Source organism: Podarcis muralis, chromosome 1 (genome assembly GCF_964188315.1).
Source record: "Podarcis muralis chromosome 1, rPodMur119.hap1.1, whole genome shotgun sequence".
Lineage (NCBI taxonomy): Eukaryota > Metazoa > Chordata > Lepidosauria > Squamata > Lacertidae > Podarcis > Podarcis muralis.
In genome coordinates, this window is record NC_135655.1 from 73967138 (window position 1) to 73994169 (window position 27032).

Sequence of the window (27032 nt, forward strand, 5' to 3'; positions counted from 1 at the left end):
CCCGAGATCTTCAGCTGAAGGGTAGTGTACAAATTTAATAAATAAATAAATGAGGAAGAAAGGCAAAAACAACAGAGACAGATAACTTCTCCTCCTCCTCCTCCTCCTCCTCCTCCTCCTCCTCCTCCTCCGGCACATTAAGATGGGTCATATATTGAAGATTGGGCTGAAGACGAGGAGGTAGAAGGAGGGAGGGAGGGAGGGAGAAAGCTGACAGTTAAGTGTGACATTACCTCCTAGTCCAAATCCTATGACAGGAATACCGTACAGTAAAGGGAGAACCTCAAAAGGTTCTGTCCTCGGGGAAGCTCTCTGCACAGTTCATTTGCTCACTCCTCCAGCAGAGGTGTCTACACAAATGTTTAGGGGAAAGCAAGTATACCTAGGCAAATGCTCGAAAACCCTAAAGGCGCCAGATATCTTACAAAGTGGGTAATGAATCGATATTTGAGCCTCGTCAGCCACTAAAAAATACTACCTCAGATTTGCTCACCTAAGTCCTTTAGAGACTTTAGACCTAAAGAACCAGAGGGAAGTCCTATGGTTTCGTTGGGAACCTGCACTTATTTACTTTCCTCCAAATTACTGGAATGAACTGTGCAGTCTGGCAACTTCAACAGGAGTCGCCCGTGGATGGACAGATCTGGCAATTTTGCTTTCTCTCAGTCTTTCATTTCTCCAATCTTAAATTCAGTTCTCCACAGTTCCACATCAAATTGTAATTAGTTAATTAAAAGTCCTCATGAACACGCATCAGGATTTTAGTGTGAATTTCTCCCAAAAGACATATTTGTATGCAATTTTCCTAATATACACATATTCGCAAAGCATTTTTCTCTAACATAATGAATTTTAGGTGCACTTCCCCACAGTATGCATGTGTGCATCTGTGCACACATAATTTCCCTGGAGAACAGCATTGCAAAATTCAGAGGTGTGCGAATTTTGAAGGATGGCTGTGTTTCACAGAATCACAGACTTGCAAGGGACCACCAGGGTCATCTACTCCAACCCCCTGCAATGCAGGAATCTTTTGCCCAACATGGGACTCAAACCCGTGACCCTGAGATCAGAAGCCTAATGCTTTTCCAACTGAGCTATCCAGCTATCTCCATTTCGCTTCTCACCTTGTGTAAGAAAGTGCCTATTGGGTAGGTTCACCTTGAAATGAGAATGGAATCAAATTTGTTCCCCACCCTTAACAGGACGCCAGGTTTGTTTAAGTTGGGCATCCTCAGAAGTCACACAGGGTAATTTCAATAAGCTGAAATGAGAGCTGTGGAAATCATTTATTTGTCCTTAAAGAAGGACTTTGGGGCTTCTGTGCACCTTATTTTCCGCACATCAATTGAGTACACAGCTTTGTTTAAGCTCTGAACAAACTCCTGTGTCTTACTAACACTGCATCTATAACTAATTTGATTGCGATAAGCATACCAGCAACTGGTAGATTTGACATATAGTTCAGAAAGCCCTCTATCTCCCAGCTTGGGTGTAAAATGACCTGGAAACAATTCTTAGAAGCATTTCTGTTCAATGGCGGCTCTGCTTATCCAGTAGTGAGATCTGAAGAGTTTCTTGTTCTGAGAAATAGTGTTTGGCTCTGGACACTGTTTCTCAAATGCTTGAAATCAATCAATCTCTGCAATGCTGGGTACTGTAAGTACAGCAAATGATTATAGCAAGTGATTGATCCCAAATAAAGCACAGTAAAGGGATTTGCCATTGCTCATTCAACATGGCCAATGGCATGTGTGGGATTTGCTGTAAATACTTAATTCTAATGAAGAGTGGGTTTGGGCTTCATCTTTTAGGGTGCAAGGAGCCTGATTTGGTTTCTAGAGATGCATCCTTCTGATTTGGTTTCTAGAGTGGCTGTTGAGGCCCATTTGAACCTGGCTCATGTCCCTGTACATACCTGCTGCAAAACTGAAGAGTAAATATTAGTAACAGATACACTCAAATTTGGATTGTCTGCTACCAGCCTGGGAATATGTAACCTGTATAGGGATATATTGCCATCTAGTGATACCAATGAGTTGGAAACACTGAAGGAAAAGATGGCTGATTAGACGGGAATCCATGCAGCTCTTGAGCAGTTTGTACAGAAAGGTAAAGTAGGTCAGGTAGGGTTTTGCTGATAACTAGATGTACTTTATTTTAAACAGCAGCATGCTTTACGTGAACCATGGAATTTGGAGTTAAAGAAGCAACGGAGCAATTAGTGAGCCTTTAAGGAGCCTCTGGATTACATAGATGGCATATGGAACTTTTTACCTAGCCAGAACACAGGTCCATCTAGCTCAGAATCACCCACTGGCTGGCACTGCATTCAAAAGGTTCATAGGGGGCTTTCCCCCAGACCTACTAGGAGACACCAGCAAGTGAACTTGGGGCCTTGTGCATGTAGAGCAAGGACCTTATCACTGATCCACAGCATCCCCTTTAACTTTCTTACATTGCAATTCCCCCCGCACTTTCCTGGTGTGAGATAAACAATATTTTGCCTGAATTGGCAAGTGTAGTTCACGCTTGCCCTGCATACCAGGATTGGAAATGTTGGGAGGAATTCAATATACACTAAGAAGATCACTTAGCACAAGTGTTTCTGCTTCTCAGATGGGATTTTTTTGGCTCTTTCCCCCTGCATGCTGCTCCGGGGGTTCTCCCTCCCCACCCACAAGCGGAGCATAGAGGCAGAAGAGGGGAGAAAGCCCTGTTGCACTAACAGAAGTTCTTGTGCAGGCCGTGCATTAGTTGAATCCAGACCTGTGGTGTGACCTTGATTCCAAGCCCTTGATTCTAAGCCATAGTTTGACAATGCATCTGAACCAGACAAATATAAAATGATTGAAAATGAAGAGATATCAGAAGGTGCTAATTTTCATATTTTTCTGAGTGATGTATGTCTAGGATGAATTACTCATAGAATTATAGAATTGTAGAGTTGGAAGGGACCTGAGAGGTTCATCTAGTCCAACACCTTGGGTTCATCTAGTCCAACATCTTGACTGAAGCATCCATGGCAGATGACCATCCTACCTTTGCTTAATAATCTCCATCCGTCAACCTTCTGAGGGAGTCCATTCCACTGTTGAACAGCTGTTACTGTCAGAAAGTTCTTCCTGATGTTTAACTGGAATCTCCTTTCTTGTACCTTGAAATCATTTGCAGACTCCACATACAATTTTCTGGCTCCTGACCATGCTGTTTTCAACATGCAGATACTAAAGTTTATCTCTAAGAGGCAGAACAGCACATGGCACAGGGCTGCTGCCCAAAATGGCAGCCTTGTATGGAGTCCTCACATCTCTCCACTGTGACATTCAAGCATTTATTACCTGTGCCACAGTGTCATTCTGATCTGCTTTTTGCAGTCCCCACAAGCAGCAGGCAATGATGTGGAATCATTAGCACAGCATATTACAAAGCAACAGCCCTGGATTTTACCAAGATCAATAAGCAGCCAAAGCTAATCCTGACTCTTTGAGTGTACCAATATGATATGTGAGTTGTCAGACACATTGAGTCTTTACATTATTAGAGGTAGCCTTACATCATCATCCTCATCATCATTATTAAATTTGTATACCACCCTTCATACAAAGATCACAGGACAGTTTGCAACATAAAAATTCAAAATAAGAACACAAAATGCATAATAAAACAAAAACAAACCAATAACCTCCCTCCCACAAACACAGAGGGCCAAGAACTTGTGAGGCCATTATGTGGCCGGTGGGCTCCATTCAGCTTCAATGGTATCAAGGTCAGGAAAGATTTGCAGTCTAATTCAGGGATAGGCAGAAGGTAGTTAAGATCTACTTGAAGACAACTAGACAATTTCTGGTGGGATAATGCTAGGTTGGTGGGATTCTTACAAAGAAAACAACATTAGGTGGACCTTCATCTGATCCGGCACAACACTGTTAATTAAGAGTTAATATTCAGAAGGATCTCTTAACATAGTTTAATTATGTGCCTTCATGGTTAAGATGTACTGAGTGTGTACTTCGTGCTTTGTAAATTTATATTACATTGAAGCACCACAGGGTTTCTGGTAAAAAAGGAAAAAGAGGACGATGTAAGAATGAGGCATGCATCTTATCTAATGGTTAAACAAGTTTACAGAGCCCTGCCCAGAAAAAGTCATGAACTAACTGGCTGGCTACTTACAGGAAAGGTTAGCATAAAATAATAATAATAATAATAATAATAATAATAATAATAATAATAATAATAATAATGGGGCACTTTCTTTCCATCTCTGACTTCTACTACTCTCTATTAAACAAAACTTACTCATCAAATTCACTGATTTGTAATTTCTCGGCCGCATCTGCCAGTTATTCTGTGAATTCATCTTCCCACCCTCTCGAATGATCTGCAAATTTGCACACACACCCCTTGAAGAAACAGCTGGATGACTTCATTTGCTGACTGGAAGCTGGGCAAGAAAGGCATCATCCTTCTCAAGTAGACTGTGGTTGCTAATGCCTTCTGTTACTGCACTGGGAAAAAGTCCATATATGAAATAATATTATTATCCCATGGTGGCACTCAGTCCATAACCACACATTAAAGAGGGGGCAGAGGGAGGGGGATAAAGAAACAAAATACTTAATCCTAGCTAGATGAAAGACTACTCCAACTGTGTTTCTGCATTGTCATGAATGCATAAAAAACCTTATGTTGTCAGCTGTTTGACTGATGGATTACAAAAATTAAAATGAAACAGTACAAGCTGCCTTCAGTGGTCTAATCTGTCCTCATCAAAGTCAGTAACAGAACTTGGTTAGGAACATAAGCCTGTTCAGTGGTCCATGTGTTGTCTGACTGACAGCAATTTTCCAGGGTATCTGGTAGGCCTTTTTAATTCCTACCAGGGGAAATCAGGGATGGAACCTGGGACCTTCTACATGCAAGGCACCTGCTCTTCTACTGAGCTATGACCATTCCTAGTTTTAATATCACAGAGTGCATATATAAAATGTAAGCTTTTCTGGCTGAATGCTGCAAAGTAGATTCATAGATACCTGAGTGGGTGGTGCCTAACTAGGCATAACAAAAGAGAAAGTGAGGAGCGAACTGGAATAAATAAGCTTGATATGCTACTCTGAATTAAGGTGAGTTCCTTGTCAGAGACGCAGTGAATTTGGGTCCAAGAGCAGCAGCCAGTGTTGGTGGGGCAATGTACCCTCTCATCACTGGGAGTGGCGCAGGGAGACAGTAAGTCTGGGACAACCTGGACGCGCCAGGGAGAGCACCAGGTGGGCTTTGCTGGTGTATTCACACAGTGCTGACCTCCTCCTGCCGTGTCCCACACCCTGTCCTGTAGGTGGCTGCAACATTGGTGTCAGAAGGGTGGCACTGCCCCACCATGCTGGCTGCTCCCGTTTGGGCAAGGCTGAGAAATAGAGGAATGGGGCTTGAACAAGGGAGGTGAGTCAACTCAATTTTGGCTTTCCCTTTGCCCCTCTGTGCTGAGAAACGTGGGGAGTGCAGCTGACATTTTAATGCGAACTGCCTAATTTTCACTCCCCAAAACAATGCTCAAACTGAAACACAAATGTGAACACTTCTCTGAATTTTGTGAGGCAATTCTCCAATGGAAAAAAAAAGTGTATAAAAATGTGTATATTAAGGGAAAGTGTGCAACATGCATGTGAGTGGAAATAAGATACACACAAATGCATTACATAATTGCTTTCAATAAGTATAAATGAGGCAAAATATGCAGAAAAATGAATACAAATTTTCATGTGGACTTTAAAGAAACATGCAAACGGATGTAACAAGCAAAGCAAACTGAATTTGTGATAAGAAAAACGAGAAACTGAGAGAAACTGCAATTGACAGATTAGTCCACCCTAAGATGAGACTCACTAAGCAGAACCAAATATATGGTGTTTGGGCATGTTTTATCATCTGACCTGTAAATTATGGGCTAGGAGGTGCTTGTCCTTAGCGCTGTGCTGGTTTCAAACTATTCCAATGCCTTTCTTATGCAGAAAACTTTGATGGGCATTTGATTGGGTTCCTTAGCAGCCAAAGGCTCTATATTATATTACTAGCCCTATGAACTATTCCATCCCAGTGGATTGCTCTTTCCTCTTTTCCAGGGCTCAATTGGAAATTAAATCCATCGTCTACATCTCTATTTTTCTTTAATTCCACTCCCTCCCCTTCCAGTAAAGAATGTTTGTGAAAGCAAGTGATCCCCTGAACTCTGGCTTCCCCTGAGAAGCACTTGTGCTCTCTGTCTCTGACTTAAAGAAGTTTCAGATACATATAGGAAAGGAATTTCATAAGCTGTCAATTGCAAAACATTCCACACATTCCCTCTCATCTAGAAACATCCATGTGTGGTCTCTGAAGAGGTTATATTTGGGGGCGATGCAATGGGGGGAGCCGACAAGGCTTCTAGCACAATTCACATATGGGAGGCAGTGAGGCAAGATTAGGGAAAGTCTTTACTCCATTGCTCAGGCTAATATTACAGTAAATATATATAAACAGACAAATTCAAGAGGCCTCAATCACATTCATGTTATTAACCATCTGATCCTCAGGTGCAATACAGTAATTCATTTGTCTCACCTTCCTCTTTCATCTAATCCACTACAACCCCACAGTGACAGCAGAAACCTTCACAAGAATTTGGGATGTGGGATAACTATTCTGCGTTCCTGTCTTCCTAACCTCATGAAGTCTCTGGCAATAAGAAGATTTCTGTGGCACGTTCCACCATATTATGTGCAAATATCAATAGACAATAAGAAAATAACTGGATCAAGTAACCTGTGGAGAGTTTTCAAACCTCTCCAACACCCTTTGAGATTCCTCAGAGGTTTTGTTTTAAGGGGAACCATGAAATTAACTTTATTTTTTAATTGAATTTTTATTCCGTTTATTCCATTCAATGATAAGAATTATTATTATTATTATGTACACCAACTCCATCTCAAATTAATTTTGCTACTTTTAGTGCAATTCTTCATAGCTTTGCTTGAAATTCCTCAGGTGCTTCACCTGAGGAAGAACCTCCTCATTTGCTGAAAATTTTCTTTTAGGCAAAAAACCAAAAAACTTGGTGGCCCCTCTTGACTGCATATTTCACTTGGAAACATATTTATCAAGATTTATCAATAGATGATGTAGCTAATTTTTAAACTTGTAATCCAGGTATTGTTCTGATATTATGTAAAAAACAAACAAACCCACAAATGCATCCTTCAATGGAGAGGTTATCTCTTGCCCTTCTATCTTCTCTCAACTCTTTGTACATTTGAGCCAACAGTTAGCAATATCCATTAACTTCCTCCACGAGATTATCTCAGCTTTGGTGACTGGAATGTAGGGCTTGGAAAGAAAACAAATGTTTTCAATTTAGTTTTAATAGTAATGGATGTCATTTTCAATTGCTGGCTTTTAACTGCCATTTTACAAGAAAGAAAGAAAGAAAGAAAGAAAGAAAGAAAGAAAGAAAGAAAGAAAGAAAGAAAGAAAGAAAGAAAGCTGGCTGGGAAGTCCTCAATTTAGTTAGCCTTTTCAGTAGAACTGTTACTGAATTTGACTAAGGCAAAGGACCATTCTGTTCTGTCAAAGATGTGAAGGAATTTAGTAAGATTTGCAAAATTTCCTAGAAGGGTTTGGCACAGCACTAGTTCGCCTAATGAGAAATTTAAGGAGAACTGTTCAGATCCTGCTCATGTGAAATATCTGCTGGAATTTTCATGGAATCTTAGAGTTGCAAGAAGTTTCCAGGTAATCTAGCCTAACCCCTTGCCAATACAGGAAATCTACCACAACAGCATCCCTAATAGGTGGCCATACAGCCTCTGCTTTTAAAAGCCTCTAATGGAGGAAAATTCAGTACTTCGTAAGGGAGTCTGATTCAACGTCAAATAGCTTATGTTGTCAGGAGGTTCTTCCTAATATCTAGTCAAAATCCCCTTTTCTTCTGGTCTCAACTCCTTGGTTTAGGTCCTGTCCTCTGGAGCACGAGAAAAGAAATTTTAATAGTCCATCAAATATTTGAAGACAGATATCTTATCATATCATATCTTAAATCAATTCTTCTCCAGGCTTAACTCTACTTTGAGTATCATCATGGAAAAAAGGTGGAGTACAAATTTATTGTTATCAAACTATTTCCTTCTATTTTTTCTCACAGAATATAGTCTCTAGGCCTCTCTCCATCTTTGCCACCTTCCTCTGTATATGTTCCAGTTTGTCAATATTCGTCTTAAACTGCACACTCTCGGCAAGGTCTGGCCACAGCAGACTAGAGTAATACCATTGCTTCTTATGATTGGAACCAGGGCTTTCTTTTCAGCCGGAACTCACCGGAACTCAGTTCCGGCACCTCTCAGGTAGGCGCCATTGTCATTATAAGAGAACAAGGGAGGCGTTCATGATGCGTTCCGGCCCCTCTTTTTCTATAAAAATAGCACTGATCTGAACACTATACTTTTGTTGATGTAACCTAGGATTGTATAAGCCTTTTTAGAAGTTGCATTGATATGATCATTCATATTTATCTTGTGGTCTATCAAAACCCCTAGATCCTTTTCAGATGTACTGCTGTCAAACTAGGTGTCACCCATTCTACATTTGTGCATCTGATTTCTCCTACTTAAATGCAGAACTGCGCATACAGTCATACCTTGGGTTGAATGTGCTTCAGGTTGAGCGCTTTCTGGTTGCACTCCGCGGCAACCCGGAAGTAACAGAGCATGTTACTTCTGGGTTTCGCCGCTTGCACATGCGCAGATGCTCAAAATGCTGTCACGTGGATGCGCGGAAGCGGCAAAACACGACCTGCAGACGCGCTGTCGCATCTTACGTTCTATTCGGGATGCGAACGGGGCTCCGGAACGGATCCCGTTTGCATCCCGAGGTACCACTGTATATCTGTGATGTAATTCAATTTCATTAGTTTTGGCCCAGTCCTGTCAAATCTGGTTTACAGAATAAAAACACAAAATACATAATAACAAGTTCTAATAGTGCCTAAGGATGCATTTCATCTGGACCTAAAGACTTGGAATTCATTTAGAGTAGCTAGGTCCTCTCATACCATCTCCAGGTATTTTCATAGATTCATAGGGGGGACCAAGTCCAACCCCCTTCAATACAGGAATGTTTTGCCCAACAGAGTGCTTGAACCCATGACCCTGACATTAAGTATCTCATGCTCTACCGCAGCTCCTTGCCATCATCATGTGGTCTATTTTTGCTAGATCAAGTTCAGTTGGCTTTATGGGAGAAGACTGGGGGAGCTGAGCTGAGTATCATTTATATATCACCTCTGCTCCCGCAAGTTCAAGATCCCAAACATTGTTCTCCCTCCTCATTTTATCCTCATGACAGCCCTGTGAAATAAATAGATTAGACTGAGAGGATATGACTGGCCCATTGTCATACTATGAGATCCATGGCCGAGTGTAATTATATTCTTCACGAATAAGAATTGTGAGGCATCTTCTGATTTTCATTTCTATCTGGTTCCATGAGTTTGTGCCTCCTATCTTATTTAGCAATCATTTTTGTATGAATGCTTACATTATACCATAACACACACACACACACACACACCCTCCTACATTCCTGCAACAACAGGAGGTCAGGAAAGAATGTGGGTTCCGAGAATGTTTCAATTTCAAGGCATGGATTTTATCATCATTCCTCACAAGGTACTCATGGATTATTACCAGAATAAACCTCCTTCTCCTTATCTCCTCTTGCACTTCAACTATGCCAGGACTCTATCAAAGCTTCTGCCTGCCTCCGCAACAAAGCAAACAACCTCATGGTCAAAATTTCTATCACTCGGTATCTGCACTATGTCTCTGTTTTTCTCCATTGCTTGCTGCACTTGTTGCAGTGATGGCTTTTCTCTGAACTAAAGCACCTTGATTTCACACAAAAACAGAGGCAGACAGGATGGGGAAGAAATTTGTTCTTTTCGCATTTTATCTCATTTGTAGTTCCTGAACCAATCTGTGAACTAAAAACTGCTTTGCTTCAAAATTCACACTTCTCCAAATTTTGTGATGCAAATAAGTTTGCTTGAACTCAGTGGGCTTGTTTGTGAATGTATGGTATTGCATTGCATGCCAGGGGGGCTAGGGATGGACAAATCTGTCACTTTTGCTTTCTCTACGTCTTTTCCTTTTTCCAAACTTAAATTCACCCCATTTCTGTATCAGTTTGTAATTGTTTCTTTTCAAAAGTCTGTTTGCAGATTCATAAGCATTTTTGAGGTCATTTCTCTAAATATACAGATTTTGAACCTGATTTTGCCCAATGTATATATCTTCGTAAGCAGTTTCCCCTATTGTAGTGTGTTTTGTGCATTAGTTTCACTAATACATGCATTTTTGTGCTCACTTCCCCTAATATACCCATTTTTGGATGTTTATTTTATTTTTGTAGAATTCCAGGAATGGGTGTATAGGATTGATTCTATACCAAATCCTACCAAATCCCGTTTTTGGTTATGATTACGTAATTTGATTTATTTATTTACAATAATTTGTTTGTTTTATTCTCTCTGTTGATCGCTTGCTTAATATGTAGTTGGGCAATATTTTACACTTTAGTTAATGGAACTAGACAATGGAAATATTTATTTAAAGTCCCATTTTGTATATACAGTGGTACCTCAGGTTACATACGCTTCAGGTTACATACGCTTCAGGTTACATACTCCACTAACCCAGAAATATTGCTTCAGGTTAAGAACTTTGCTTCAGGATGAGAACAGAAATTGTGCTCCGGTGGTGCAGCAGCAGCAGCAGCAGGAGGCCCCATTAGCTAAAGTGGTGCTTCAGGTTAAGTACAGTTTCAGGTTAAATACGGACCTCCAGAATGAATTAAGCACTTATCCTGAGGTACCACTGTAACTACCCATTTTTCTTCTTCACAGTATGATCGGACATGATAGGCTACTGTCAAAATCTGGCTTTATCAACATCTAGTAAATCACCCTCCCCACACACGCATGGCATACCCAGTGCCTGCCAAAGCAATAACATGTCTTAAGGAGCCATGCCACAAAAAGGCAATGAAGTTCTAGTAAATAAGCCACATTGAAAGACTGATAGTTTCCCTTCTACTTTTATCTCTTAACAGTCTAATTTGACTCTAGTAAGTTTGGGGCTGGCACTCATCACCAGATTTCAACTTCTTTGATGTGGCTTTCCCCTCAGAGCTATATAAATGCAGGGCGAACCAAAACTGATATCTTATACCTCCGCAAGTGTCTTTGGAGAATCCCCCATTTGCTCCAAATGACCAAAGCCACTAATAGGTCCCAGCTAACCAAGATGTTTGGGCAATGAATAAGAAACAGAGAGGTGCTGCTATGACTTAGACTTCAGAGTGTGTAGCAGTGCGGTGGCAGAGGCACACCTCAAACTGTGATGTGGAAAGGGTTGGGGGAAAGCATTGCAATTTGTGGAATCTAGGAAGGGTTTGAAGTGATCTCCCAGAAATGCACGGAAACACTGCTTCTGGAAAGCAGTGCTGCCTACACTATCTGTGATCTACCAAGCCAAGTACAACCCACCTGCAATGTATGGCAGCTCACTGGAAGAGCAATATTTCTGATTTTGCTGCCTGCTGGGAAAACAGGGGCAGCTGTCAGACACCTGTCAGGCTTCAATACATGCCTGGTTGGCAGCGTTCACCCTGGTAGGTCACAAATTGTGTAGGCCTGCATAATGATAATAAAACAAACAAATTTGCTAACGCAACCTCTATGGATGAACGTGATGGGCTTATGACCAACCATAAAGAAGAGCCTGCTGGATCAGGCCAATGACCCAGCTAGTCCAGCATCTTGTTCTCACAGTGGCCAACCAGATGCCTGAGGGAAACCCACAAGGGGAAATTGAGCACAAGAGCAGTCTGCTCTCCTGTGGAGAGCCAGTGTGGTGTAGTGGTTAATAGTGGTGAACTCGTAATCTGGTGAACCGGGTTCACGTCTCCGCTCCTCCACATGCAGCTGCTGGGTGACCTTGGGCTAGTCACACTTCTTTGAAGTCTCTTAGCCCCACTCACCTCACAGAGTGTTTGTTGTGGGGGAGGAAGGGAAAGGAGAATGTTAGCCGCTTTGAGACTCCTTTGGGTAGTGATAAAGCGGGATATCAAATTCAAACTCTTCTTCTTCCTGTGGTTTCCAGCAACTGGTATTCGGAAGCATCAAGAATGGTGGCCATCATTGCCTCCTGTGGAATTAAGTTCCATTGTTTCACTATGTGCTGTCCTTCTGCTTTATTGTGCAGGGGTTTCATGGCAGTACCAGAAACATTTATGGGAGGGGAAAGAAGAATTTGAAATGACATATTTCATTTTACACCATTATGTCAGACAAGTGGGCACATTTTGAATCTTGAGAAAGTGCGATCGGCATCAGTCACAATATGGCTGCCATGGGGTATGTGTTATGACACAAAATGCCTCTCACATCTGAAAGAGCAGAAAAAGAGAGACAAGGCCAAAAAACCATATGGGGAACTCCTACCAATGGGCAAAAAGGCACTTATACCAGCCACCAACATGCTCACTCACAGAAAGCTCTTCTCTTTGTTCAAAATGGGGAGGAGGATGGAAGAGCAGACTCTTGCATACTGTAGATTTTTGAGGGGATACTAAGATCTTTCATGGGTGCCTTAGGACATAATGGCAGACATACTAATGCCAGCAGTCACTATGTTGCATTCCTTATTTTACACCCTATATACCTTTTAAACAGAAACAAATCCATATATTTAATGTTATTTATTTATTTATTATATTTTTTTAGTCCACCCACCATTGTGACTGATCTCAGGAAAGCACACAACCAACAAATTGACAGATTAAAAATTATACATAAAATCGGGTCCAATTCACAATGCATCAAGAGCAAGTAAGACACTAGATAGGTAAAAATTAAGTTGGCACCAAAACAAGCAAAGGTGTCTTGAGAAATGGCTCTTTAAACCATTCCAGATGGCTCAAGTAATAAGCCAATCCACACAACTCAGGGCAGCAAGGAAAATGGGGATAAAGGGGAAAACTGGGACAAGGTCTTCAGCAAAGGTGAAAAGGAAAATGCATGAAATGAGAATGAGGGCTGCAAATGCAATTTCACAGGAAGAAAGTCACTGACACACAAGGTCTCATCCTTTTGTTAAATTTGGAATAACTAACTAAGTACTGTAGTAGTGAGACGCATTTCTCCCTCAGTCCTTCTACATACAAAATTTTGGAGACCCTGAATTGCCCTGGAGAAGAGAAGCTACTAGGGCGGTAAGAATAGGGCAAGAATTGGGAATCTTCACTGTCACTGTAATATGGATATATAGTTCTTGAAAGTAGCTGATACCTGAATGATTTGACCCTTTTCATTGACTGAATGCTTAATAACTTCTGCCAGAATGTGTTTGTGTGCGCGCGAGCATACATGTGTGTCTGTGTCTGGGTTCATCCAGCTCAAAGACAAAATGTCTTTCCCAAGAACACTGAAAGATACACATGCAAGAATTCATATATGTATAGGACTGGAACAGTTTGTCTTTTAACCAAACTTCTAGACGTGTAAAACACTCTGCACTCTAATCCAAAATTATAGTCTCTTTTCCTATCTTATCTCTGAGAAGCCCACTTATCAGCCATTCATTCCTTCAGACTTTAAGCTGAACTTCTGGTCAAAGTGGAACAGATGTATGGGAGAAAAGAAAAACAAAAAAAGCATAATGGGTTCATCTCCTTCTACACTCCCCTTAACCATGTGGCAGAACCTTATGGCTTTGTTTCATTTGAGCTTGAACTCTCAAATACCTGAAAGGGGTAGGAGAAATGACTCACTAACCCATCATAAGTGTTTTAACTAGAACTTGATGAAATTGACCAGGTTAGGTCTGCTGGACTTCAGCCAACATGTGGCTTAAAATCTGAAATCCTTTAAGCTCTAAGTTGGCAGAATCGTTTAAAAATGAAAACCACAATGTTCATTAGGAGAGGTGACCGCAATCAAATTACAAACATTAAATAAATTTATTTATGATGTAGCTTTAAGATAGCGTTTGGAATGCAATAAAATCTGCAGCTAGGATATCACTCTTGGGTCACGAAATGGCCCGGTTTTAGAAATGAAAATTAAACAAAAGACAACAAAACAAAACAAAACCAGGTACTCTTTGGTGTAAAAGTTAAGGATCCCTTTCTCTCGCCCTTTGTCGGCTGAGTGTTGTCATGCTAAAGGCCTGGGATGTAAGAAGAATATATATCACTTGCCTCCAAAACGAAACATGAGAAGGCAAATGATAAAATTGCCACTGGAAAGGGGAAGGAGAGCAGGTAGAAAATGCTTTCTTTTCCTGCCTCCCCCTTTTTCCTCCCCCTCCCCCTGCTTCTCCCCACACACCTCAGCCCCATACAAATCAGCCAGTTTCCCTCTGGCAAAAATGTGCTTTCTGATGTTGCTGCCAGACCTCAGAAATGTATATTGCCGTTCTGGCTACATTTGGGAAAAGGAGAGTGCAGTGTTCAACAGATTCTCTTCATAGAGGGCCCCCTCATTTCCCACTTTCATCTGAAAGGGGCCATGGAGGAGGGGGAGAAAGAGACAATTCCACTTTAGGCCCAAATCCAATGACTATTGAAGTAAAAAGAAAAGACTCCCATCAATTTCAATGGGCCCTGGGTCAGGGCCTTTAATCTTTATTCCAAGATTAACCACATATGAGGAAGGTCAGCTGTGAAGAAAAAAACAACACCCAACCATTCAGGCTTTCAGCACCCGATCATTTCATAGCCCTACAGAGAGCCCATCAAAATCTCCTTGTCTATGTTGCTTTTGAGTGTGCCTCTTAGTATGCATGGAGGCAGATGGGAAAGGGGCAGAAAGGAGGGTGTGCATCTTCTGCTGAAGGCACAGAAACCTTCACGCTACCATTTGCCACGACACAAGGGGGAGAGAAGTTGCAACTCTCTCTCTCTCTCTCTCTCTCTCTCTCTCTCTCCCCTTCCCCTTAAGCCAGTATTGTGAAGCAGCAAATCTGTGCCAGCTTTCAGCCTATGATCTCCTCCAGCAGGGTTGTGAGGCTTTGCACTGCTGGCTCCAAAGCAGGTGGTGGGAGACTATGGGAAAACATGTTTACACCCTCCTCGCACGGCATGGGAAATGGTATTGTGAAAAGGGCCTGAGTATCTGAAACTATTGCTTGAAAACGGAGGGGCGCGCACAGCCAGATACCTATAACCTGGCTCAGCCTGCAGAAAAAGGCAGAGCGCTTACTTGATGAAAATGATGGTGGGATGAGGAGGAAAGTTCGAAAACAGAGAGCTGATTGTGAGTGCTCTCTAGTCATGAGTTTATATACAGTCTCTCTCTCTCTCTCTCTCTCTCTCTCTCTCTCTCACACACACACACACACACACACACGGCACCACATAACACATGCCTACTTCTTTTGGTCAGAACTTGGGCTGGTTTGTATTGAGCATTTGAAATTTTTACCACAAAAGATATGGTTTTGGTAGGGGAGAATGGTTCTGTAAGCAGTACCAAAGCAACTTTTTATTTTTTAAAAAAATGATTGTTTTTTTAAACTAATTTTGTCCATGCCATTTTGCTGCTCTCCTCAGGAGTACTCTCATCAAATAAGATCACATGGATCTACAAACCCATGGTTTGTAGGCATCCAAGATGGTGGCTCCTATACGCTTCACCCTCAAGCGACCAATGGCTTTCTACACTTCAGGTACCTCCAGGAATGATGGGGTGGTGCAGCTGAGCTGCCTTCCTGAGAGCGCTGTCACTGCTGCGTACTTGGACAGGGCAGGGACAGGGTACTATGGCGGCGAGATCGGGGCTGTGTGGGCACACTGGTGGAAGTACCAAATTGGTTCTGCTGGTGCACCCTCATTGCCCCAACCTTACTGCCCCCTCCAGCTCCACCCACACATGATCCAGGTACGTAGCAGTGCCATTGCAGTCAGGAGGGTGGGTGCACATCACCACCCCACCAATCCAGCTGCTCTGGAGCATCACTGCTGCTGCCGTCAATGATGTGATCAGCTTTTCAATGACTAGAGGCATCATGGGCTGGCAGCAGCATGTTAGCAGCTGCTGCAGCCTCCATAGCATTGGGATGCCCAAGGGCTTGTTCCAGTTTCTCCACAGTGCACTGTGAGTGCTGCCAGAAAAGTTTTTTCTGAATGTGCAAACCATCTAGTGCAACCTGTGCTTGAGAGAGGGATTCCAGTGCTAGAGCATCGCCAGCAGGTGCTATCCAGTCACTGCTTGATGATCACCAATGAGTTAGAGCCCTGCCACCACTGCCCCAAGCTAGGTGATTCGTTCCATTTTTGAGCTGCTCTTATTATTAAGAAATGACTTCTAATGTTCAACCAAAACCTCCTGTAACAAAGGCTGGTTCATTATTGGCATAGCTTCTGAAGCGACAGAGCATTAATCCCCCCCCCTTCTTTGTGGAACAGCCATTCAGATATGGGAAGAGTGCTATTAAGTCCCCACCAGAGCCGGACCAGCCATTAGGCAGGGTGAGGCTGCTGCTTCAGGTGGCAAAAGCCTCCTAGCTGGCATGCCCCTGGGAGCCCTGCCTGCCCTGCTGCCTCTGCCAGTGGTGCTGATTTTGGGCAAGATTGCATTCCTTCTGGGTGAGATCTCACCCCAAAGCAGCGTTCATGGCAGTGGCACTTCTGTGGCAGGGCAGACAGCAGCAGGAATAGGTAGGTAGTGGTGGGAGCTGCAGCAGCAGTAGGGCAAAGCAGCAATTCCCATTTCCCCTCAAGCTGCAGAATGGGAAACACCACCCCAGTCTCCACTGGGCACTGCGCCTCTCTTACCAGTGTTGCATGGCATCAGCTTTGGTGCCACTTCTCCACTGCCAGCAGAGGTGGAACGGGTGATGGAGGCGAGGCAGGCACCATCTCCTGGGCTTCTGCCACTTGAGGCAGGCACCTCACCTTGCCTCACTGGTGGGTCAGGCCTGCCAACATCCCCCGTAAAGTGCCCTCCTCAAAATTGGGCACAGTACTGCTGATGAGGTCTGAGTAGTGCAGAGCAAAGTAGAATTACTACTTCTTGGGATTTGGAAACAATGGTTCTATTAACAGCCTAAAACTACATTAGCCCTTTGCAGCAGCTACAACCAAAAGCTGGCCCAAGCTCAGATTGATTTTTAGAGGCAAGTTCATTCAAAATATGGTTGGCAGGTTTGTGGGGGGGGGGGTGCCAAAAAGTTCCCCCAAAGAGAGACATTTTTCAGCTAAGTGAAAAAGAAATGGGGGTGGGTGGGAATGAATAAATAAATAGAGTACAATCAACTTGCTCTTCTTCCTAGATCAGCCCGTCTGAGCAAATGTGTGAGACTGGAGTTCCAAGATCAGACTCCATGTTTGAAGATACTTTCTGTATTCCGCAACCAAGAATACTTGCCTGTGTTGTTTCTGCTGTAGCACTGAACAATTCATGAGGGAGACCTGTGATTACGGTAAGTAAAGCATTTAAACTTACTCAAGTTTGTAGTCTATTCACTCCGAGAGTGGTAGAGGTGGGGGAGAACTGTAAGCACTTAATACTGGGACATTTAAAGGTCTAACAACCTATATTTTCCACACGTTGCAAATCCTGCATAGATCTGGTGGTCCAGGAGGGGGTGGAGCAGGAAGACCTGCTAGCCACCTGAAAAAGCAGAGCTTAAGCAAGGGGTAGAGGATGGGCTATCCCTGACCTTAGGCAAGGTTGGCTAACCCCTAGATAAGTTAATGGTTACATCTCACACTTCGATCCCCCTGTACAGATTGGGTTTGGGTTTAAATATTCAAATATTTTTTGAGTCTTGCCTGTTTGGTTGCAACACCTAGCTAGACGAACCAATGATTTGATTCAGTATGAGATAGCTTTCTATGTCTCTATGTTCCTACTTGATGACGACCACCAACTGAGGTCACATCCACACTGTACATTTAAGGCACATGTTTACCACTTTAACTGTCCTGACTCCCACCAAGGAATCCTGGGAACTGTAGTTTGTTAAGGGTACTGATCTCACAGACCTGCAACAAGCTACATTTCCTTGGATTTCCAATGGCTGTGAAAGTGCTATAAGAGAATTTTAATTGTGCAGTATAGATGTGGCCTGAGCTGTGGCTTTCAAATAGGGTTAGACAAATGCATGGAGAATAAGGCTATGGGACAGGAGCTGGACAGGAATTTAGTCTGGTCCAGCCTAGTTCTTTGTATGTTCTTAATGCATGATAAGGAAATGCTGTTAGTACAAAAGACATCTAATTGAGGGTAACAAGCTACTTTTGATCCATACAAATGAAAGGCGTGATCCACCCTAAGTCAAGCACACACTCTTAATTATCCCATTGAGATCAAGAAGTAAAAAAGAGTTTTAGGACTGGGTGATGTCCTAAAAGGTATGACTTGAAAATCCAAGCATGGGAGACAGAAGCAGCTGGCCAAATCACAGTTCCAGGGCACAAAATGAATACTGCTTGTTTCTTAAAGTCACTTCTCCAATGTATGGCATAAATGAAATAACAGATTCTTGAAAGTTTTAATCTGATAACACAAACACCAGCAATGTGAACAGTTACTTAAATGCTGGAAATAGCAAAAAAATTCATACAATGCAACACATACACAGTATTTTTCTTCAGCAACATCCTATAGAAGGCAGTGGGATTCATTTTGGGTGGGGTTGATGTTTGACGCCACCTACTGGAGCTTCACGACGAATCCTTATTGTAGTATCAGATAAAAGATTTCAGTTTCTAGTCTTGGTGTTGGGAAACTGATATGTAAAATGTTTCACCACCATAAAGTTTAGATGGCTCTGTAAAGTCTCTCTGAAATTGGTCTTGGATTTGGTACGCATTATTAGCATTTACATCCAGCTTCCAAGTTTTTCTTTACCTTCCTGCTGCAAATCAGAGTGAGGCATTTGATCAGTTAATTTTATTTCCAATATTTATATACCACCAAATAATGAAAGTTCTCTAGACAGTTAATATTTTGCATGCAACAAAATATTTAAAATAGTAAAATATATCCAGAAATAAAATCCAGAATATAACCAGTAGCAAAATATATCCAGATTTAAAACTATCACGGCTCACTTTTCCCAGCTAAGGACTAGAGAGAAATTTGAACCAAATCTATAGGCAAACCTATCTAATTCACACTTCCAAAATATGAACTGAAATGCAGCTATCCTTCAAAATTTTCACATCTCCAGATTTTGCAGCGCAGTTCGCCAGCCAAGTATTGTCTGCAAAAATTCATACAAAGGGGAAGTATATAAAAAATGCATATATTCATGAAAATGCACATATTCATGAAAATAACGAACATAAATGTATTTCAGTTTTTGTAAAATCATGTATATTGGGGGGGATAGTCAACAACATTTATATACTACTTGATTGTAGAAAAACCTCTAAGTGGTTCGCAATAAATGTTAAAATTTTCAATTAAAAGTAGTTTTATAAACATCTAAAGACACTGTGAATAATTCAACATCATGCTATGGCAATCGTTCAATCAGGGCAAGCATTGTGGCACGCCAGACAGAACAATCACTGTCCCTTCTCTCCAGATGCTGTTCTAGAGGTTCTCATGGCCGCCCCAGAGTCCATTTGAGGGGGCATGGGAAGAGAGGGGGAAAGCCCTACAGTGCAACTGGAAGTCCTTGCAAAAACAGAGACAGAACCAGAATCATTTGGGCACCTGAGATGGAGCATTAAAAGGACAACCCTTGCCTTCATGGTAACAAAAATATAATAATAAACTCAGTGGCGGACCCTGGTGACTCAAATTTCAGTAGCGCCCTGTGCAACATCAAAACACCTCTCGCCTTCCATTGGACATAATAGTGGTGGTGCCTGCTGTGGTGCCCCAGAAGCTCCATGCCAGTCATGCTCCCCTAGAGCCGCCTCTGATAAACTATACATCTGACATATCTGCTCTCTCTTATAGCTCAGTCAGTAGAGCACAATACTCTTGATCTCAGCTTCATGAGTTTGAGCCCCACACTGAGCAGAAGATGCCTGCATTGCAGGGGGGCTGAACTAGATGTCTTCTCGCGGTCCCTTCCAACGCTACACTTCTACGATTCTATGATTCTACCCACCACTTGAAACAGACCACTCCACTCTGCCTTGTGATCTTGCTCTAATAGGAACTGGAGAAGGTTGCAGTACTGTGCTAGATCAACAGGAGGATGAAACCAGAGCTAGAGTCAAATGCAGGCTGGGAAGAAGGGAGCCAAAAAAGTCTGTCCAAGGGAGAGGTCAGGGCTGGAATGAGGATGGAGGCAGACAGCAAGCAGATTGAGAAGTTGCTTGACTGGAAGTGGAGCAGACAGAAAGCAAAAGGAACAGGAAGGCTGACAGGCAGCAAACCTGGGGCAAGTAACTGTGCAGCCGCTGTCTGGCACTTGAACCAGACCTGACCTGGAAGTATTTATCACCAAGGAGAACTGCACCACCCCTTCCTTCGTTCTGTAGTTTGATGCTTCCCATCAGAAGGGGTGCCAGTTCACAGACCAGAAGGTTCCTGGTTGCCAATTCTAAGCCTTTACCAGTTACCCCTGCTCCCTTATCTTCCTTGCAGCAGTTTGTCTCCTGATCGGTTGGTTGCAGCACAAATGTGGTGTTTGTTGAATCTTCCTTCCAAAAATGAAGTAACTGACTATAAATCATGATTTGCATTTGTACAGTGCTTCGGGGAATTCAAAGTGCTTCACATACTTTCTGCCAGTAAGTCTTAAGGCAGAATTGTACACTAGTAATACTATGACTGTGTTGTAAATGGGAGTCTGAGACTGCAAGGTGATGGTTTGCCAAAGGCCTCCTAATGATAAATTAATGGCTGAGACAAAATCAGAACTAGTGGCTTCCAAGTTCACAGTTTGTACTCTTAGTCACTACACAACAGCCTGCTGTATAAAGTAAAACCAGATAATTTGTGCAAGAGGTGAACTTCTACCACTAACTGCAGCTCAGTTCCTCTGCATATTAATAACAAGAAAGATAGAGGGGGCGAGAATCCAGTTAAAACCTATTAACACAGATAATACATACAATAAGAGATATGTGTACTGAAGGAGTGTTTTGCCAAATCAAAAATGCTCTGCCTACAGAAGGCAAGTATATCATCGAGAAGGGTTCTTTCCTTCTCCCTGATATGCTAGCTTTCTATGTGCATTGTGCAGGTGGTTCTATGAAGTTGTTGCTGTTGTCACAGGGGAGAGGAGTCAAATTTGCGAACACAAACACATACATATACTGCATTGTGAAATGGTATGGTCTAAGATGGGCTGAACCATGTGTGATTTGAGCCTTGTTAGTGCTTATGGCATCTCACTGAAGCTGTACTTACTTAGGGCTCACCCAGTCTTCTGCTTGCCCTGCCACTTGCCCCTGGGAAAACCCGCGCTTTACCACTGAATTGGAGCAAACATCAATCAGGTTTTCTGTGGACTGATGTTTGCTCCGATTCAGCGGAGAAGACCGGGTTTCCCCAAGGAAAGCAGCAGGGCAAATAGAAAACCACTTAGCCCATACCTAGAAAGCACCTTGGAAAACCTCTCAAGACCACTGCTTTCTGGCATGGGACAAGCAAACTGTGTATGGGTCCCAAGACTACTTCTCAAGTGGGAGCAACAGCAAGAAGATACTTCCCAAATGATGCTACGTATGTGCGCTGTGAGCAGACTTCCTAAATCAGATGCTTTAGGCCAGCCTACCCCAACCTGGTGCCTTTCAGACATTTTAGATGACAGCTCACATCAGCCACAACAGGCATGGCCAGTGGCCAGAGAAGATGGGAGCTGTGGTCCAAAGCATCTGAAGGACACCAGGTTGAGGAAGGTGTTGCTGCCTATCTAGGACACCTGAATGAAATAGGGATGCCCAGGGCTATCTTTGAGTAATTACACACACACACACATCACCACTGCTGCTGAAATAACCCCTGCAGTGGTACCTTGGTTTGCAACCGTTTTGGATTACAACTGTTTTGGATTAAACCACATCAAACCCGGAAGTGCGTGTCCCTTTTTTCGGATTACAACCCATTTATTTTTTTTGGAGGCTCCATTGGTGAAAGCGCGCCTTGGGTTACAACCTGTTTTGGTTTACAACCAGATCTCCGGAACGGATTATGGTTGTAAACCAAGGTACCACTGTATTGGTATGCTCTAAGACAGGCATTTTATTCAAGTGTGTGGAAATTGTCCCAAATTTGCTACCCAACACTAGACTTTCATCCTGCCTCATGATTAATTAGCTGGACTTTGACATGTAAACAAATGAACTGCCTCACACAAGTGAGCAGCAACTGGGTATCTTTCAGGAGGAAAAATGGCAACACTAATCACACTCTACTTAATAAATCCAGCTGCTGTTTGCTATGATAACAATGACAGAATCAATTATACAAAATAAGATCATTATGCAAATGTGCTTAATTTGCACAGGTCTCGGAGTTCAGCTTTTTTTTAAACCACAAAGTTAGGGCTAGGAATGCAGAATTTGGTTTTTAAAGACACAATGTACACCACAGGTTTTCTTTCTTCCTTTCTTTCTTTCTTTCTTTCTTTCTTTCTTTCTTTCTTTGGTCTTTGCACTTTCTTATCTTTGCACCAAGCAAATTGAAATAAGCATATCAATTTTAATTAATTCATCACCACTACCACCACTTTCATCTTTAGCTGAAAGCTCTGTTACATTTTCCATTCTTTCTGCTGAATTCAGTGATGGCCAGGATATTCTGAAGCCACATCTCCTCGATCCTCTATCTATCCAGGGAACGCTGTTGTTTCTGAAAAGTTGTTTCTAGGCCATCCTGTTTCCCCCCCTCAGTTACATTTGGCCTTCCTATTTCCTGCCCACCTGCATACACATCATTACAGTGATATTATTCATCTGCCAACCATATAGTCAGAGATCCTGCCTCCCCAATTTATTCATTTGCCGTTTGTTAATTTGATAATGTCCAGTAATCCAATTTTTGGGGTGTCATTTTCTCTCAAGGCCACACACATGCATGCTCGCACACAGTGTTCATTGTATAAAGTGCATATGCTAAGCAGTTCCATGACAGACATAGACCAAGGGCAAATCTTACATTATTCACGTGGGAACACGAATGTTAGATGACCACGATAGCTGTATCAGCATCAAAGGGCAGCTTGCACTTAAACTGAATGGCCACAGTCCAACACAGAGTGAAATGTGCTTAAGCCCACTGTTTTCACACTTCACTCTGCTTTGTATTATGGCCAGTGAGTGAATTCATCTTGTTTGATAATAGTCTAATGGAACTTCTGTGGCATTTTGTAGCAACAATCTGCGAGTGCTTGGGTATTTCCCTTCAGGATCCACTTTGGGTCTCGCATGCAAAAATGCAATACTGTAGTTGTAAGGCCGGGCAAACACAATCTATGCAGGGCCATATCTGACTGCAGAACTGCAGGAAATGGGAGATGCTTTGCTCAATAGCAACCATGTTTGTATTATTATAAAGGCATGCAAAACCTATACCGGCGTCATTTCAGGAACAAGGAACCATGTTAACAAGTGCTTCTAGTATTGTCAGATTCCATGGACCTATTCTTCATGTGTAACATCAGCTACTTGCAGCACTGCTTGGTAACATCAGAAGCTCTGGGCCAGATGAGAGAAGTTCATAATGTGACTCCTTCCCAGCAATGCCCCAACAATAAAAGATGAAAGAATACAAAAATCAAATACGCAACATACATTTCCAGAACGGGTGATGCTGGTGTCGAAAGGAGCCACTGTGGACTCCTTCCCTATGTTACCATAACGCATCATGAAGAACAGGCTATCAATGAAACAATGCTAGTCTGGATTTTATGAATGAATAAAAAGGAGAACTTAAGTGAGTTGGCATTCTTACATCATCTTGAAAGATGTTACAGGTATAAAAGTTATCTTATCAACAGAGGTATTAAGACATAGACTTCACATCCCCTTTGAAGTATTTCTTCTCCTTCTAAAACACAAGTATATTTATATCTATATTTTGATTTGCATGGAAATGTGTGTTGGAACATGATGCGCATGGGCAGCTCTCAAGATATGGGGCCACAGTAAATGCGCCTTCTCTAGGAAATAGGCACATTTGCTAACAAACCCATGATACTTTTCATGTATCATCAGACATGAAATGCTTTTAAAAGAGCAGGGAGCATTCTACAGTTACAATGTTGCACCTTCTTCCACAATAATAATCACAGAGGAAGGAAGGGCTGGTAAAAGCAGAGAAACTAGTTAGTCAAAGCAAATTCTCAGGGTCTTATAGCTGATAGTCAAAGTGTTCAAATCTGGATAAAACTGAGAGAGAAGGAGAGAGGGAGGAGAAAAGAATGCAGAAGTCTGGGAAACTGCAGGCCAATAAGGGCTGCCACCACACTAATCATTCTCTTTGGAACTGACAACATTCACTCTCTCATTTATTTGTGAGAATTCAGACAACGTCACTCTCAAACCATTACGTTCCCATCATGTTTTCGCCCTTTTGACAAGTGACTTTTGTTTGTTTCAAATGGGGCTGCAGCATGATCATTACATGTGTAGAATGACATAATGCTATTGTTACACCTTCTGTGGAAAGCTGGCAGTGCTGTGGCTGGTGATGGTGTTGTTTTCCACACCTGTCTGCCTCTCTGCTACTGCTCTTCCTTTAGTGCAGGCCCTTCTGTAATTACCTCTTCAGTGACTAGTCTTTGGCAATGTTATTCTGTGAAACATAACAGCATGGCAAAAGTATTTTGATTTATGTTTAATAATGAGTTAAAACTACAACTGCACATAAATGACAACCATTTGTAATGTGAAAGGCAGGCAATTGCAAAAGAATGGTTGAACAACTGGAAACCACAATCTACTCTGCCTGGCTGAAATAGTTAGATATAATCTATGCTCAAATAGATGTTTGGGTGCTGTGATTCTGCCCTGCATATTTCTACGCTTCTAAATATTCTGAAAGGCTAGATTTTACAACAGTGCTTCTGCATATGTCTTTGCACATAAGGAAGGGCTGGATTAGTGGTCACCTGTAATACATACACTCCAACATTTATCAGATGCAAATAGGGACATCCTAATCTATAATAATAATTTTATTATTTATACCCCACCCATCTGACTAGGTTGCCACTATGGGCACCTTCCAACATCTATAAAAACATAACAAAACATTAAACACTGAAAAACTTCCTTTACAGGGCTGCCTTCAGATGGCTTGGGCGTTGGGTAACTCCATACCCTCCAGTATTTATCCGATGAAAAAAGGGTCATCCTAAGGAAAAGTGGGACATTCCAGGATCAAATCAGAAACTGGGACAGCTTCTCTAAATCAGGGACGTCCCTGCAAAATAGGGACACTTGGAGGGTATGGTAATGTGCCATATATGCCTAACAGTACTGTTAAACAAACTCATCCATTTGTAGGATGGATTATGGTTGCAGGATATTTGTTCGCTTTGTGGAATCACATTTGCAATCCCATTGCCAGCTGGTCACAGATTAACACTACCTACAAAACACAGGAGGTCTTTTAGTGTGAGCCTATGCACACAAACTGGGAAGGAAGTCCCATTGAGCACAAAGGAAACTCCCTCTGAGTAAAGGTGCATTAGGGCTATACAGTGGTACCTTGGATTAAGTACTTCATTCGTTTCGGAGGTCCATTCTTAACCTGAAATTGTTCTTAACCTGAAGCACTACTTTAGCTAATGGGCCTCCTGCTGCTGACGCGCCACCGGAGCATAATTTCTGTTCTCATCCTGAAGCAAAGTTCTTAACCTGAAGCACTATTTCTGGGTTAGCTGAAGCACTATTTCTGTAACCTGAAGCGTATGTAACCTGAAGCGTATGTAACCCAAGGTACCACTTTACTGTTAATGTACAACAAGCACCCAAAGAAAGAGGGAGGAAAGGGAATAATGAAGAACAGCGAGCCTAGAAAGTGTAGCTTCTGCCTTTAAAGCTGTGAATGGCTTTAAAAGGGGATTGGACAAATTCATGGAGGAAAGGACTCTCAAAAACTAAAAGCCATGATGGCAATGCACTGCCTCTACAGTTGGAGGCAGCAAAGCTTCTGAATACCAGTTGCTGGAAACCAAGGGAAGGGGGAGTTTTCTTGTGCTCATGTTCTGCTCCCTCATTTCCCACAGGCATCTCATTGGCCACTGTGAGAACAGGATGCTGGACTAGATGGCCCACTGGCCTGATCCATTAGGCTATGTTTTTTATTTAATTTGAAGGAAGCCACTTCAGTGCGGTAGGACTGCAGAGCCCATTTGGAAATTCCATGTTTAATTTAGTGGCACCCAAAGAAGCAATTTTGTGATTTAAACTCAATTCTAGACATTTTTTCCAAATGAGAAAAACTTTCCTTGCTATGTTAACTTTGTTGTTAACAAAGAAAAAGGAAAAAAAGATCCAGACCACAATATTCTGTGGTCCACATTGGCCCAATCATCCCCCCGAAAACTGTCTCCAAACCTGTTTAAAATGGGAGAGGCCTATTGCCTTTGTTGTCGTGTTTGTTGATTTCCCAGAGGCCATGTTTTTGTGGTAGGCACTATATTTATCCCCTGCCCCCATTACATTTTGGAGTGGAGCTGCTCTGCTGCCGTCACTGCTGCCTTGAGCACTGTCAAACTAAAGAACAAGAAGTCATACCCCCCCCCCCACTGCTAGAGGAAAGTCCTGACTCATGGCAGCAAGGTTCAGCATACATACCCCTAAAAAACAACCACAGGGAATTCTGAGAGTCACTTGAGCAATAGGATCCTCATCCCAGGCTTAGCAGGGTCAGTTGTACCAAAAGGCAAAGTGAAGTGGTGGATGCTGGAGTGGAGAGTGGCAGCAAAGTGTTGGAGAACAGTGTTGCCTGTCCCTGTGCTCACATGCTGCCCTCATGTGCAGCAGGGTATGGAGTCCTGTTGCCAGGTAAGATTCAGTCA